We start from the raw sequence: 13750 nt of genomic DNA, 5'->3' as shown, positions 1-13750 counted from the left end.
AATTATGCACAGTGATATAGAATTTGGAGCTGCAAACCCAAGTTGCACGCCAAGATTTACTCCAGGTTTCAGTTGGTGTATGTCCTCATGCCCAAAGTTGGGTACAAAAATACACACTATTGGAATCATTATTAAAAAAAACAACAAATGTACAAGAAGTGGCCTAAGTCGGTACTTGGGCGATCAAAAAGACAGATCGTCCAAGTACTGATAAATCAAAGCTGGTTTTAGACGTATCTAAAACCAGCTTAGGCCTTTACCCTGCCTCTGTACGCATAGAGTGAAAAGGAGCGTTTTTGGAGGCGTGGATAGGGTGGGAGGTGGGTGAGAGGTGGGCCGACCTAGACTTATTCGTCTGGCAGCCATATCCAAAAAGGTTTGATAGGTTGCCGGATTGAACTTATACGTTTTAACTTAGACCAAGTCAAAACAGGTATAAGTTCCGAATCGGGTCGCTGAGCTGATCAGTTCAGCAGCCCAGGCAACCTGTCCCCCCCCCGTACTGGTAACAATTGCGGCAAATGGTGGGCCTGCCCATTCCCAGTGCATTGTGGGATACACTGGCGTGGGCCTAGAACCAGGGCCGGATTAATCAATAGGCCCAGTAGGCACGTGCCTAGGGCCCAAAACTGCGAGGGGGGCCCACTGAAAGACAACTCACCTTGCTATTTTTTAAAATAGCAATGGCCCCCCCCGGCAACGGCAATGGCAACAGCCCCCCCCCCCCCCGCAGCAATGGCAATGGGCCCCCCCCCTGCAGCAACAGCAACAGGCTCCCCGCAGCAACGGGAACGGACCCCCCCCCCCCGCCCGTAGCAAAAGCAACGAAAACATGGCTGGATCTGTTACTGGAAGGTCCCGCAATGATTGCTTCTACTGGTCCATCCCCTCTGACGTCACTTACTTGCTCTGGAAGAAGTGATGTTGAAGGGGGATGGACCGGCAGAAGCAGTCATCGCAGGACTTTCCTGTAATAGATTTGGCCGCGTTGCTGTTGCTTCAGGGGGGCCCGTTGCTGTTGTTGCATGGGGGCCCATTGCTGTTGCCACAGGGGGGGCCTGTTGATGCAGGGGGGCCCGTTGCTGTGGGGGGTAATCCGTTATGGGCAGAGCCGGCAGCTGCAATATTTGGAGGCTGAGGGAGAGAAAGGGGGCAGGGTGGTATGGAAGGGTTGTGAGAAGGATGGTATGGAAGGGTGGTGGAGGAAGAGATAGGGGGCAGGGTGGTGTGGAAGGAGAGAAAGGGGCTGATGGAATTGGTGTGCAGGGGAAGGGGAGAGATTTAAGGGGAAGGATACTAGATGGAATTGGGTTGAAGGAAAAGAAAGGTGACAGATGCTGATGAAATTGGGGTGCAAGGAAAGGGGAGAGCGACATAAGGCAGAAGGATCCTGGATGGAATTGGGCTGGAGGGAGAGAAAGGGGGCAGATGCTGATGGAAGCGGGAGGAAGGGAGAGGAGAGAATGAAATACCCGACCATGGGGGTGTGGGAGAGGGAAGGAGAGGAGAGAGATGCTAGACCATTGGAGGAGGGAAGAGATGATGGATGCCACACCAAGGGGGGGGGGGAGAAGAAGAGATGGAAGGGAGAGACAGCCAATTTCTGGAAGAGGCACAAAAGGACAGAAGATGAAAGGAAGAGAATGACAAGAAGATGAGGAGAGCAGAAACCAGAGAAGACAAAGGTAGAAAAAAATTTGCTTTAGGATTCATGCATCACTGTTTCTGTGGTGTTGCATTGTATGCAGAGTCCAGCATCTTGGTTGTTTTATTTAACCTTTGTCTACGTATTTCTATTTTTTCCCCCCTTTTATAAAACTGTAGAGCATTTTTTAGCACTGGACGTGGCTAAAAACCATACTACAGTTTTGTAAAAGGGGGAGAGGTTAGTTTGTGATTACATATTTCATACTAGACAAAGGTGTTTTCTGTGTTCTGTTTGTATGAAAGACATGTTTTTTTTGTTAGCGTTGACTAGCCTTGTTTGGCGAAATGCATCAGGCATGGTTCTTGGGAGCACCTTGAATTAACCTGATTTGAATCTCCTTATTTTTCTGCCAATCTTCTTTTGTTTCATGTTGGATTCTTTGATGGACTTCTTGCCTTGTTTTGCTGCAATTTAACATACATGGAGTGGAACGTACTAGAGGAGTTACAGATTTGGTTGTTTATACATAGTAACATAGTAGATGACGGCAGATAAAGACCCAAATGGTCCATCTAGTCTGCCCAACCTGATTGAAAGCTCTACCCGGTACTGTGCTTGGGTTCCAACTGCCGAAATCTCCATCAAAACCTATGCAGCCCATCTACATCCTCCCAGCCATTGAAGCCCTCTCCAGCCCATCCTCTATCATATCTCCCCTCTCCTGCCTTTCCTCCAAAGTATTCCTAGGAGGCTGGTCTACTTTTGACCACCTCTTAATTACCCCCTCTAATAATACTAACCCATTACATATCTTCTCATACAATAGATATTTTGAAGCACTAGTCATCAATTTCCTCCAAAGTATACATATTGAGATCTTTAAGTCTGTCCCCATACGCCTTATGATGAAGACCCCACACCATTTTAGTAGCCTTCCTCTGGACTTATTCCATCCTTTTTAAATCTTTGTTGAAGATGCAGTTGCCAGATTTGTCTCACCAGAGTTTTATACAGGGGCATCAATAACTCCCTTTTCCTACTGGCCATATCTCTTCCTATACACCCTAGCATTCTTTTAGCTTTCGCCATCACCTTTTCAACCTGTTTGGCCACCTTAAGATCATCAAGTCTCGCTCTTCTGTCGTGCACATACATTTTTCACCCCCTAAACTGTACCGTTCCTTTGGGTTTCTGCAGCCCAAATGCATAATCTTGCATTTCTTAGCATTAAATTTTATCTGCCAAATTTCAGACCATTCTTCAAGCTTCACTAACCCCCTCTTCTACGAAACCACGCTAGCGTTTTTTAGTGCAGAGAGCCATGCTGAATGGCCTGCACTGCTCCCTATGCTCATTGAGTTCCTATGAGCATCAGGAACAGCACGGACCATTCAGCGTGGCTCTCTGTGCTAAAAACCACTAGCGTGGTTTTCTTCATGTTATTCACACCATCCAAGGTGTCTACTCTATTGCAGATTTTGGTATCATCCGCAAAGAGGCAAATCTTACCTTACAGCCCTTCATCAATATCGCTTATAAAAATGTTAAAAGGAATAGAAACTTGAGGCACACCATTGGTAACATCCCTTTCCTCAGAGCGATCTCCATTGTCATCTTCCACTCAACCAATTCCTGACCCAGCTCATTACTTTGGGGCCCATCCCGAGGGCACTCAGTTTATTTATTAGACATCTGTGTGGAATACTGTCGAAGGCTTTGCTAAAATTTAAATACACTAAATTTAGTGCATTCCTCTATCCAATTCTCTGGTCACCCAATCAAAGAAATTGATCAGATTTGTCTGACAAGACCTACCTCTAGTGAATCCATGTTGCCTCTGGTTCTGTAATCCACAGGATTCCAGAAACTTGACCATTCTCTGTTTTAAAAGTGTTTCCATTAATTTGCTTACCACAGAAGTCAAACTTACTGGCCTGCAATTCCCTAGTTCTTCCTTCCATCTTTTTTGTAGCGGGACCACATCTACTCTTTTTCAGTCCTCCGATACTACTCCTGACTCTAGAGAAGCATTGAAAAGGTCAGTCAGCGGAGTTCCTTCATATAGTGATATTTAAATACCTACTTGGCATAAGTGCACATGAGTCTCTTTTATTTTAAAGGAAGCTTCAGAACGAGAGGGCATAGGATGAAGTTTAGAGATGATAGATTCAAGAATAATCTAAGTAAATTATTTTTTTACAGAAAGGGTGGTATAAGCATGGGATAGTCTCCCAAAAGAGGTGGTGGATACAAAGACCGTGTCTGAATTCAAGAAAGTATGGGATAGGAATATGGGCAGACTGGATGGGCAGACTGGATAGGCCATTTGGCCTTTGTCAGCCATCATGATTCTATGCTTCTGTGTACTACCTTCTAATATTATGGACCTGCTTAACTTAGAATAAAACTGAATCATGCCTGATCTGAGTGCTTTGAAGACCTGTATTTGGTCTCCTACTTATGGTGAGGCATAAGATGTTGGGCTGAGGCTATGGGATGCTTTGGCTTGCAACTGTTTTTCTTATCACTTAAGCTCTCATTTCAACACTTAAAAATAACAACCCAAAGTTACAGAGGTGTGCCATAACATGACCAAGCCATTCGATACCCCAGCTGTAGAGTCTGTTTAGAACTTTTGGAGCTTACAGAGATTTACAGCCAATCAGTTGTAAACAAAGATCTTTGTGAGCAGTAATTGTTTGTGAGGCAATTGTTTGCTCAGACCAGGTTGGAAGAACACATCAGCCTACCCTCCCCCCCCCCCCATTTTTAGGGGTTGGCCTTTATTTATTTTTATTTTTTTTTTGCAAAGGTGGGCTTAATGAGAAACTATGTCAGAGCTGGGGGTATTTTCAAAAGTCATCCTTATATTGCTGAAGGGAGACTTTTAGAAATATTCCATACTATTTGGGGAGAATTGTGGTCCCTGTGCATCACCGTCATAGATATAAGGATGGGTACTGAACTAATGCCTTGTCTGGTGGTACTTTATTACATACAGACAGGAAGAAATCACCAAGGGGACTTAATCATCAACATCTCAGTTAGTTAATCACTGACTAACTGATTTATTTTGGATGAGTTTGGGATTTAAATATGTTCAAACTGGTTAACATAACATATAAGAACATAACATAAGAGTTGCCATGGTGGGACAGGATGAAGGCCCATCAGGCCCAGTATCCTGTTTCCAACAGTGAGCAATCCAGTTCATAAGTACCTGACAAGATCCCAAAGAGCAAAACAGATTTTATGCTTCTTACCCTAGGAATAAGCAATGGATTTTCTCAAGTCCATCTTAATAATGGCTTGGTTTATGTACTGTTTGCTTAGGAAATTAGCCAAACCTTTTTTAAACCCTGCTAAGCTAACTGCTTTCACCACATTCTCTGGCAACAAATTCTACAGTTAACTTATGTGAGTTAAAATATTTGTATAGGCCAAATTTTGGGATGTAAGAGTTTAGAGGTCTTATTGGACTCCTCTTTACAATTCCAGGGTCACATTTCTTTAGTGGTATGGACAATGTTTTTTAAGATCCGTTTGGTGTTGAAATTACAAGATCTGCTTTCTCCATCTAATTTCTGCCAGGTCATGCAATGTTTTGTTGTACCACATCTGTGTGGACTTTCAAAGAAGTCACTGAGGATTTTATAGGTAGAGCAAAATGTGGTAGCACGTATATAAAATTTTTATCAAAAGTAGTAGCCTGTTTGCTGACATTATATGAACCTTCTCATACCTTAAGATCTCAATCACAGCAATTATTAGTCGTTCCGTCGATGCAATTGATAACAAAGGTAATATATCATTTCTGTATCTTTAGTGTGGTAGGTCCGCAATTATAGAATGCTCTCCCAGACACTGTTCAACAGGAAAGAGACTTGGGAGTATTGGTCGACAAGTCGATGAAGCAGCGAAAAGGATGAACAAAATGCTAGGAATGATTAAGAAGGGGATCACGAACAGATCAGAGAAGGTTATCATGCCATTATACCAGGCCATGGTGTGCCCTCACCTGGAGTACTGCGTCCAGCACTGGTCGCCGTACATGAAGAAGGACACAATGCTACTCGAAAGGGTCCAGAGAAGAGCAACTAAAATGGTTAAGGAGCTGGAGGAGTTTCCGTACATTGAGAGATTAGAGAAACTGGACCTTTTCTCCCTTGAAAAGAGGAGAAGGAGAGGGGACATGATCGAAACATTCAAGATACTGAAGGGAATAGATTTAGTAGATAAAGACAGGCTGTTTAGAGGGCACTCTCAAAGGTTGAAGGGGGATAGATTCTATACAAACTGTAGCGTGGCCGGCCCTTATGGCTTGCAGTAACCGGCCTACGCTCACAAAAATTCTCCCCAGCGTGCTTCCCCAAAATGGAGGAAGTCCCTGTTGTGCAGAACTTAACCTATGAGTTTAATCAGAATGGCCTCACACAGGTAAGTTAAGGAATGAAAATCAAATTTATTGTTCAATTCACAATTCTCAGGAAAATGCATCAAAAGAAAATATACTCCAAAAAGATCTTTGGCAAAAAAAATAGTACAAACAAAATATCCTAGTAGCCAGCCTGGTCTGGATATCGGTGCCAAAGTTCTTTATCAATGTCCCAGGTGTAGCAGAGTCTCATAATAGTCCTTGACTCTCTCAGAGTCTTATTCAATAAATTGGCATTGTATAAATCCTGTCTTCAGCTCACAGGATATTCCCAGTTCCTAAAAGGAACTTGCTACAGTGCCTCCTAGAGCAGCACTCTTGATAAGCAAAAAAAAAACAAAAACTTCTCATGCAGACACAGCTTAGGCTAACATACATTCCCTTAGTTAGCATACTTCAGATAAATCCTTATGTTCAACAGAAATGGAATCATTCAACAAAACTTAGGGAAAAAAAAAACAATTCCACATTAATTAATTTCCATTTCTTCCAAGATTCCCACCTCTGGTAAAGAGTCGCAATCCATAGGTTCTCCTTCAGGATTAAGCAGGATTGTATCATCTGATTCTGTGTCCAGCATTTCAATGTCCCTGCTCTCAGGGGGACCTGGAGGCTCCTTCCACCTGAGAGCTTCTCCTCTGTCTCCCTTCCTCTTGGTCAGCCAGCCCTCTAAATGCTGCCAAGCTGTTGTACCACGCCCAGCCCTACTCCGGGGCTGAACTTCCTTCAGCTGTGTTTTCCTTTTCCCCTGCTTAGCCAGCTTGACACAAAATGGAGGATTTAAAGAGCCCTTACCAGTTTTCATCAGGCTGTGTTCTGCCTCAGGTTTAAACACAGCCTGTGCTTCCTGATCTTGTTCCTGCCTATCAGGGATAACATGGTCAGCCCGGACTAGTTTCAGGGAGTGATTTTTGTGACTCTTCCCTGGCACAAGGCCGGCATTGGACTCGGGCTTGTGACATACCCTCCCCCTTAAACCATGACCACCCGGGCATGGTCTAACTTCCTCCGGGTTCTCCTGCAAACGGGAAAGCCTAATAGCGATTACGGGCCTTACCGCCTTTCTTGCCTGTCTGAACTGGTGGTGGTTCAGGGTCCCTGAAGTCATCGGGCCATCGCAAGACCGGCCCGCCATACTTGGCTTCTAAGCTCTTGGCCTCTTCCTCTTCCTCAGTTGCCATATCGGTGACTTGTTGGGCTAAGGCAGTCATAACTTCAGCCATACTACCCAATTCTTTGTCCCGTATTTTATTAACCTGACCTTGAATGTCTGCCATACCCTTTTCCAATCCCTTTAAGGAGTTCTGTATCCGGCTAACCTGTTGTTTCTGTTGTTCCACCTGCTCTTTAGGGATGTGATTTTGCTTTGACCACTTTTCAGACTCCTGCTGTTTGTCAGTCAAAGCTTTACATACTATTTCAAGGTCTTTTATATTCTGGACAACCTTTTGTTGTTGGGACAAATTACTAGCAAGCTGTATCTTAACCTGCTGTACCTGGTCATCCATCTGAGTCACTAAACTCTGAAGTTTCTTAGACTCTTGCTGACATTGGTCTAAAATGTCTCCTGTGAGTTTTTTAGACCAACCTTCAGGGGGCCCCTGGGTAGGAGTGTCATGGCCTTCCTCCTGTTTCTTCATCAAAATTGACCACTGGTGCTGAGCTGCTTCCAGCTCTTTTTTCCACTCCTCCCTTTGTTGGGCGCTTATCTGTTGTAGATCCCCTTTCAGCTCCTTAATATCTTCCCTGAGAGCCCCTAGGTTTTCTCCCTGAGTGTCAGCACTCTTCTGGGTTCCTTCCGGGGAAGTGCCCTGAATCTCGGCCCCCTCTGTGTTCCCTGTAGAGCCAAACCCATTTTGACCCCTCTTTGTGTCCCGGAGATGGGTCCAACGTTCCAACTTTGCGTGCCAAATGCGCTCACATATCATTTGGGCAATACGTTGGCCAGGCTTAACGCTATAGTCTGCGTTCCCTTGGTTGACTAATACAACCCCTAGGTTACCCCGAAAATCAGGATCCACTACTCCTGCAGCTACATCAATGGCATGTTCTAGGGCCAAACCTGATCGTGGGGCTATCCTAAGATAGGACCCGGGCGGCATAGACACCTGCAGGTCCGTATGTACCAGGGCTCTACTCTTAGAGGGAATTATCAATTCCTCCGCAGCATACAAATCAAAGCCCGCTGCCCGTGAATAAGCCTGTGTAGGGGCGTGAGCATTATCAGAAAGAGGCACCCACCGAATTACTGGGGTCCATCTTTTCCGATGAGGCCCCCATCCCTGGGACCTGCGCCAGGAGGGACGCCTAAACTGACCACTTTCCTCTGGGATGTGGGCACCTAGCACCTGCTTGGCTACCCCTGTAAGGGAATCATTTTGTTCGTGTTTTCCCACTCCCGCTAGGTCCTTTACTGGGGTCTGGGTAAGCCAATCCCTCCCTAGAATCACCGGATAAGGAGAGGCGTCTAAGACAGCCACGGATAGATGTCTTCTTACCCCCCCATAATCGACTACAACAGGGTGTAATGGGTACTTCCTAATAACCCCATGTATGCAAACTATGGGCACCTTTTTATCAATCTTTTTATCTTGTTCCTTTCTGAGCAGCTGGTGCCAGAAGGATTGAGACACTACCGACTGTTCGGCCCCCGTGTCTACCAGAGCACTTACTTTCTGTCCAGCAATGACCACTTGTACTCTGTATTCTCCCGGGATTATATCACAGCCTCCCCGGCCTATTACAAAATCCCTTCTAACCCTACAGTTCCGCTGTATATGGCCTACTTTACCACAGCGGAAACATTTGGGACCCTCCCTACGTGCGGGACCCCCGGGCTCAGGAGTTTTCATCTCCCTAAAGGGTGGTTTTTGGGGAATGATGTGTCTATTGTTAGGTATAGACTCTTTCCCTACCTCACCTCGGGAAGAAGGAACTACCCTAACTTCCCCTGCAGAACCCCTAGCATCCAAATAAGCCTCAGACACTTCCAAAACTTGCATAAGGCTCTTACAACCTTGCTTTTGCACCCAGCCTCTGAGCTCCTTGGGCATAGATTCTAGGCATTGCTCTTTAATAATTTCAGCAAAGAGTGCCCTAGGGTCAGCTAGGCAAGGTTGTAACCAGCGTTCAGCCATTTTAGTTAGGCGTTGGACAAGGGCCTTAGGTCTTTCATAGTCACCCATTATGGCTGATCTAAATTTCTGCCTATAATGCTCATGTGTGTAGCCTAAGTAGTCTAAAATGTGTGCTTTAACATTTTGGTAGTTGCTGGCTAAATCAGGGTTCAAGGTTTGGAAGGCAGCCAAAGTCTCGCCCGCCAAACATGGTAGCAATCGTGCTGCCCACTGTTCCTGCGGCCAACCAGCGGCATTGGCCGTCCTTTCAAAGGCTGAAAAAAAGTCATCAGGTTCATCAGTGGGTGTAATTTTATGTAAGTGCATCCAAGCCAAAGGATTGGCTCCTACCAGCTGTTGGGGTGCTGGATTTAATAGCGGTGCACCCATCATCGGTTGCCTTGGGGCTTGAAGAAACTGTGCAAACAGTCTTGATTGCTCCCCCATTGCAGCCATGAGTTCTTGGTGCTGTGTCTGTGCGCGGTCCTGCGCCTGGTTCCAGCGATCCTGGCTTGTCTGGAAGACCTCCTGCATCTCCTGGATCTGCTTCTGGCGTTCTCCAGCGATCAAGGCCAAAACCTGCTGCTGCTCCATCTCAAACACCTGAAATGGAATCCAAAAAGAAAACAAAACCAAGTGTGGCTCCTTTTAAGTTTTGCCTGACCCTCCTCCCACAGCGTAGCCGACCAGCCTCCCTGAGTGATACTTTTATCCTCAACAGCCCGTTAGATTAGGTACTCTTACCCGCGGTACTGATGAGTCTGCGCACTGTATCACTCTGGTACTCGGGAACACTCCGACTCTGGTCTGGATACCACTGCTCCTCCAGGATGGGTCTTGCGTCCGACTCTGAGCCTCTCTGAGCTTGGAACTGCTCTCCAAAAGAACTGGAACACCGGCTTCCAAGGTCCCAGCGCAGCTGATTTCCGGTTGTCCTGTGGCTTGTTTTCCGGTGTCTGTAAGTCCTTAGTCCACCCGCATAAGTCCACAGCTTCTCAATAATCAGCTCCAACAAATTCAAAAGTAAGTCCCAAAAAAAAAACAATTATTATTTTTTTTTTTTTCCAAAAAAAAATTTTTTCAACAACAGGGGGTGCTGTATCCCACTCTGATACCACGTGTAGCGTGGCCGGCCCTTATGGCTTGCAGTAACCGGCCTACGCTCACAAAAATTCTCCCCAGCGTGCTTCCCCAAAATGGAGGAAGTCCCTGTTGTGCAGAACTTAACCTATGAGTTTAATCAGAATGGCCTCACACAGGTAAGTTAAGGAATGAAAATCAAATTTATTGTTCAATTCACAATTCTCAGGAAAATGCATCAAAAGAAAATATACTCCAAAAAGATCTTTGGCAAAAAAAATAGTACAAACAAAATATCCTAGTAGCCAGCCTGGTCTGGATATCGGTGCCAAAGTTCTTTATCAATGTCCCAGGTGTAGCAGAGTCTCATAATAGTCCTTGACTCTCTCAGAGTCTTATTCAATAAATTGGCATTGTATAAATCCTGTCTTCAGCTCACAGGATATTCCCAGTTCCTAAAAGGAACTTGCTACAGTGCCTCCTAGAGCAGCACTCTTGATAAGCAAAAAAAAAACAAAAACTTCTCATGCAGACACAGCTTAGGCTAACATACATTCCCTTAGTTAGCATACTTCAGATAAATCCTTATGTTCAACAGAAATGGAATCATTCAACAAAACTTAGGGAAAAAAAAAACAATTCCACATTAATTAATTTCCATTTCTTCCAAGATTCCCACCTCTGGTAAAGAGTCGCAATCCATAGGTTCTCCTTCAGGATTAAGCAGGATTGTATCATCTGATTCTGTGTCCAGCATTTCAATGTCCCTGCTCTCAGGGGGACCTGGAGGCTCCTTCCACCTGAGAGCTTCTCCTCTGTCTCCCTTCCTCTTGGTCAGCCAGCCCTCTAAATGCTGCCAAGCTGTTGTACCACGCCCAGCCCTACTCCGGGGCTGAACTTCCTTCAGCTGTGTTTTCCTTTTCCCCTGCTTAGCCAGCTTGACACAAAATGGAGGATTTAAAGAGCCCTTACCAGTTTTCATCAGGCTGTGTTCTGCCTCAGGTTTAAACACAGCCTGTGCTTCCTGATCTTGTTCCTGCCTATCAGGGATAACATGGTCAGCCCGGACTAGTTTCAGGGAGTGATTTTTGTGACTCTTCCCTGGCACAAGGCCGGCATTGGACTCGGGCTTGTGACAAAACGTAAGGAATTTCTTCTTCACCCAGAGAGTGGTGGAAAACTAGAACGCTTTTCCGGAGTCTGTTGTAGGGGAAAACATCCTCCAGGGATTCAAGACAAAGTTAGACAAGTTCCTACTGAACCGGAATGTACACAGGTGAGGCTGGACTCATTTAGAGCACTGGTCTTTGATCTAAGGGCCGCCGCGTGATCAGACTGCTGGGCACGATGGACCACTGGTCTGACCCAGCAGTGGCTTTTCTTATGTTCTTATATCTTTTCACAAGAATTTGAAGGCCTATTTTTTTCAAAGGGTCTTCTCAGGTTTAAATATGTAGAATTATTTTACTGTTTCTTATTCTGTATGATGAAGAATAGATTGTATTAGGGAATATGTTTTTGGTCCTGTTTATGTAACTTTTATGAATGTTTGGATATGTGGAATATAAATGTTTTAAATAAATAAATGCATGATAAAAATGTTCAGACAATTTTTATAAAGCTGGAGGCTGGTTTATGACACACAAAGTTTGGATTTTTTGATTTTGGAAATCATTTCTAGAGTTTAAGATGAGTATTACAGCGATCACAACACGATCCAGTACAGGCTAGAAATTGGACCATCAAAGGTGAAAAGAACCACAATGACAGCACTCAACTTCAAAAAAGGGAATTATGATGCCATGAGGAAAATGGTGGGAAAGAAACTCATCGATACCGCAAGGAAGATAGAGTCCGTAGAAAAGGCCTGGACCCTACTCAAGGGCACGGTACACGAAGCACAGAACCTGTGCGTCCCCAAGTTCAGGAAAGGGTGCAAGAAAAATAGAACAAAAAACCCAGTGTGGATAACAAATGCAGTGAAAAAGGCAATAAGCGATAAGAAGGCATCATTCAAACAATGGAAAAAGGACCAGACAGAAGACAACCAAAAGGAGCATAAAAGACACCAAAAGGAGTGTCACCGGGTGGTTAGGAAAGCAAAAAGAGAATATGAAGAAAGACTGGCAGGGAAAGCAACAAACTTCAAATCATTCTTCAGGTATGTCAAGGAGAAGCAACCAGCTAGGGAGGAAGTAGGACCCTTGGATGATGGAGACAGAAAGGGAGTGGTAAAAGAGGAAAAGGAGATAGCGGACAGGTTAAATGAGTTCTTCACGTCAGTTTTCACAATGGAGAACACAACCAACATTCCGGAACCCGAGGAGATCGGAAAAGGAGGTCAGGATGAAAATCTGGTCCAATCTGGTCCAATCTGGTCCAATCTGGTCCAATCTGGTCCAATCTGGTGACCAAGATGGATGTCCTCAGGCAGATAGACAGGCTAAAGTGTGACAAATCACCAGGTCCGGACGGCATTCACCCAAGGGTACTCAAGGAACTAAGGAACGAAATAGCTGAGCCACTTCGACAAATATGCAACCTATCCCTAAAAACTGGAGAGATCCCAGAGGACTGGAAAATAGCAAATGTCACGCCCATCTTCAAGAAAGGCTCAAGGGGAGACCCAGGAAACTACAGGCCGGTGAGCTTGACCTCGGTCCCGGGAAAGATGATGGAAGCGCTGATTAAAGACAGCATTTGGGAACACATCGAAAAAAATGGCCAGCTAAAGTCGAGCCAACATGGCTTCTGCAAGGGCAGGTCATGCCTCACAAACTTATTATACTTCTTTGAGGGGGTGAACAGCCAGGTGGATAGAGGGGAATCCATAGACATCATTTACCTTGACTTCCAAAAAGCCTTCGACAAGGTACCACACGAAAGACTGCTAAGGAAGCTATGGAACCACGGGGTGCAAGGGGAGGTCCACCGATGGATCAAAAACTGGCTGGTGGACAGGAAACAGAGGGTTGGAGTAAAGGGCCATTACTCAGATTGGAAAAGGGTCACGAGCGGAGTTCCACAGGGGTCGGTGCTGGGTACGCTCCTGTTTAATATATTTATTAACGACCTGGAGGCGGGAACAAAATGTGAGGTTATTAAATTTGCAGATGACACTAAACTATACAGCAGGGTCATAACCATGGAGGACTGCGAAGACCTCCAAAAAGATCTGACAACGCTGGAAGAGTGGGCCAAAAAGTGGCAAATGAGCTTCAACATAGGGAAATGCAAGGTCATGCATATTGGGAAAAAGAACCCGATGTTCACTTACAAAATGGGGGGATCACCGCTAGGGGTGAGCAACCTTGAAAGAGACCTGGGAGTGATGGTGGACACAACATTGAAGGCGTCGGCGCAGTGCGCCACAGCCTCAAGGAAAGCAAACAAAATGTTGGGTATCATTAAGAAAGGTATCACAACCAGGACGAATGAAGTCATCCTGCCACTGTATCGTGCAATGGTGCG

General features: G+C 45.3%; 1 protein-coding gene across 12 annotated transcripts in view; it reads left to right on the top strand.

Annotated features, from left to right (window-relative positions):
• Positions 1-13750, top strand: part of PKHD1 (PKHD1 ciliary IPT domain containing fibrocystin/polyductin) — an 800857-nt gene that overhangs the window by 700677 nt on the left and 86430 nt on the right. The gene's annotated exons all lie outside the window — the stretch shown is intronic.

This window comes from Geotrypetes seraphini, chromosome 3 (assembly GCF_902459505.1).
Source record: "Geotrypetes seraphini chromosome 3, aGeoSer1.1, whole genome shotgun sequence".
In the NCBI taxonomy this organism is placed as follows: domain Eukaryota; kingdom Metazoa; phylum Chordata; class Amphibia; order Gymnophiona; family Dermophiidae; genus Geotrypetes; species Geotrypetes seraphini.
This window is presented reverse-complemented; position numbering and strand designations above follow the sequence as displayed.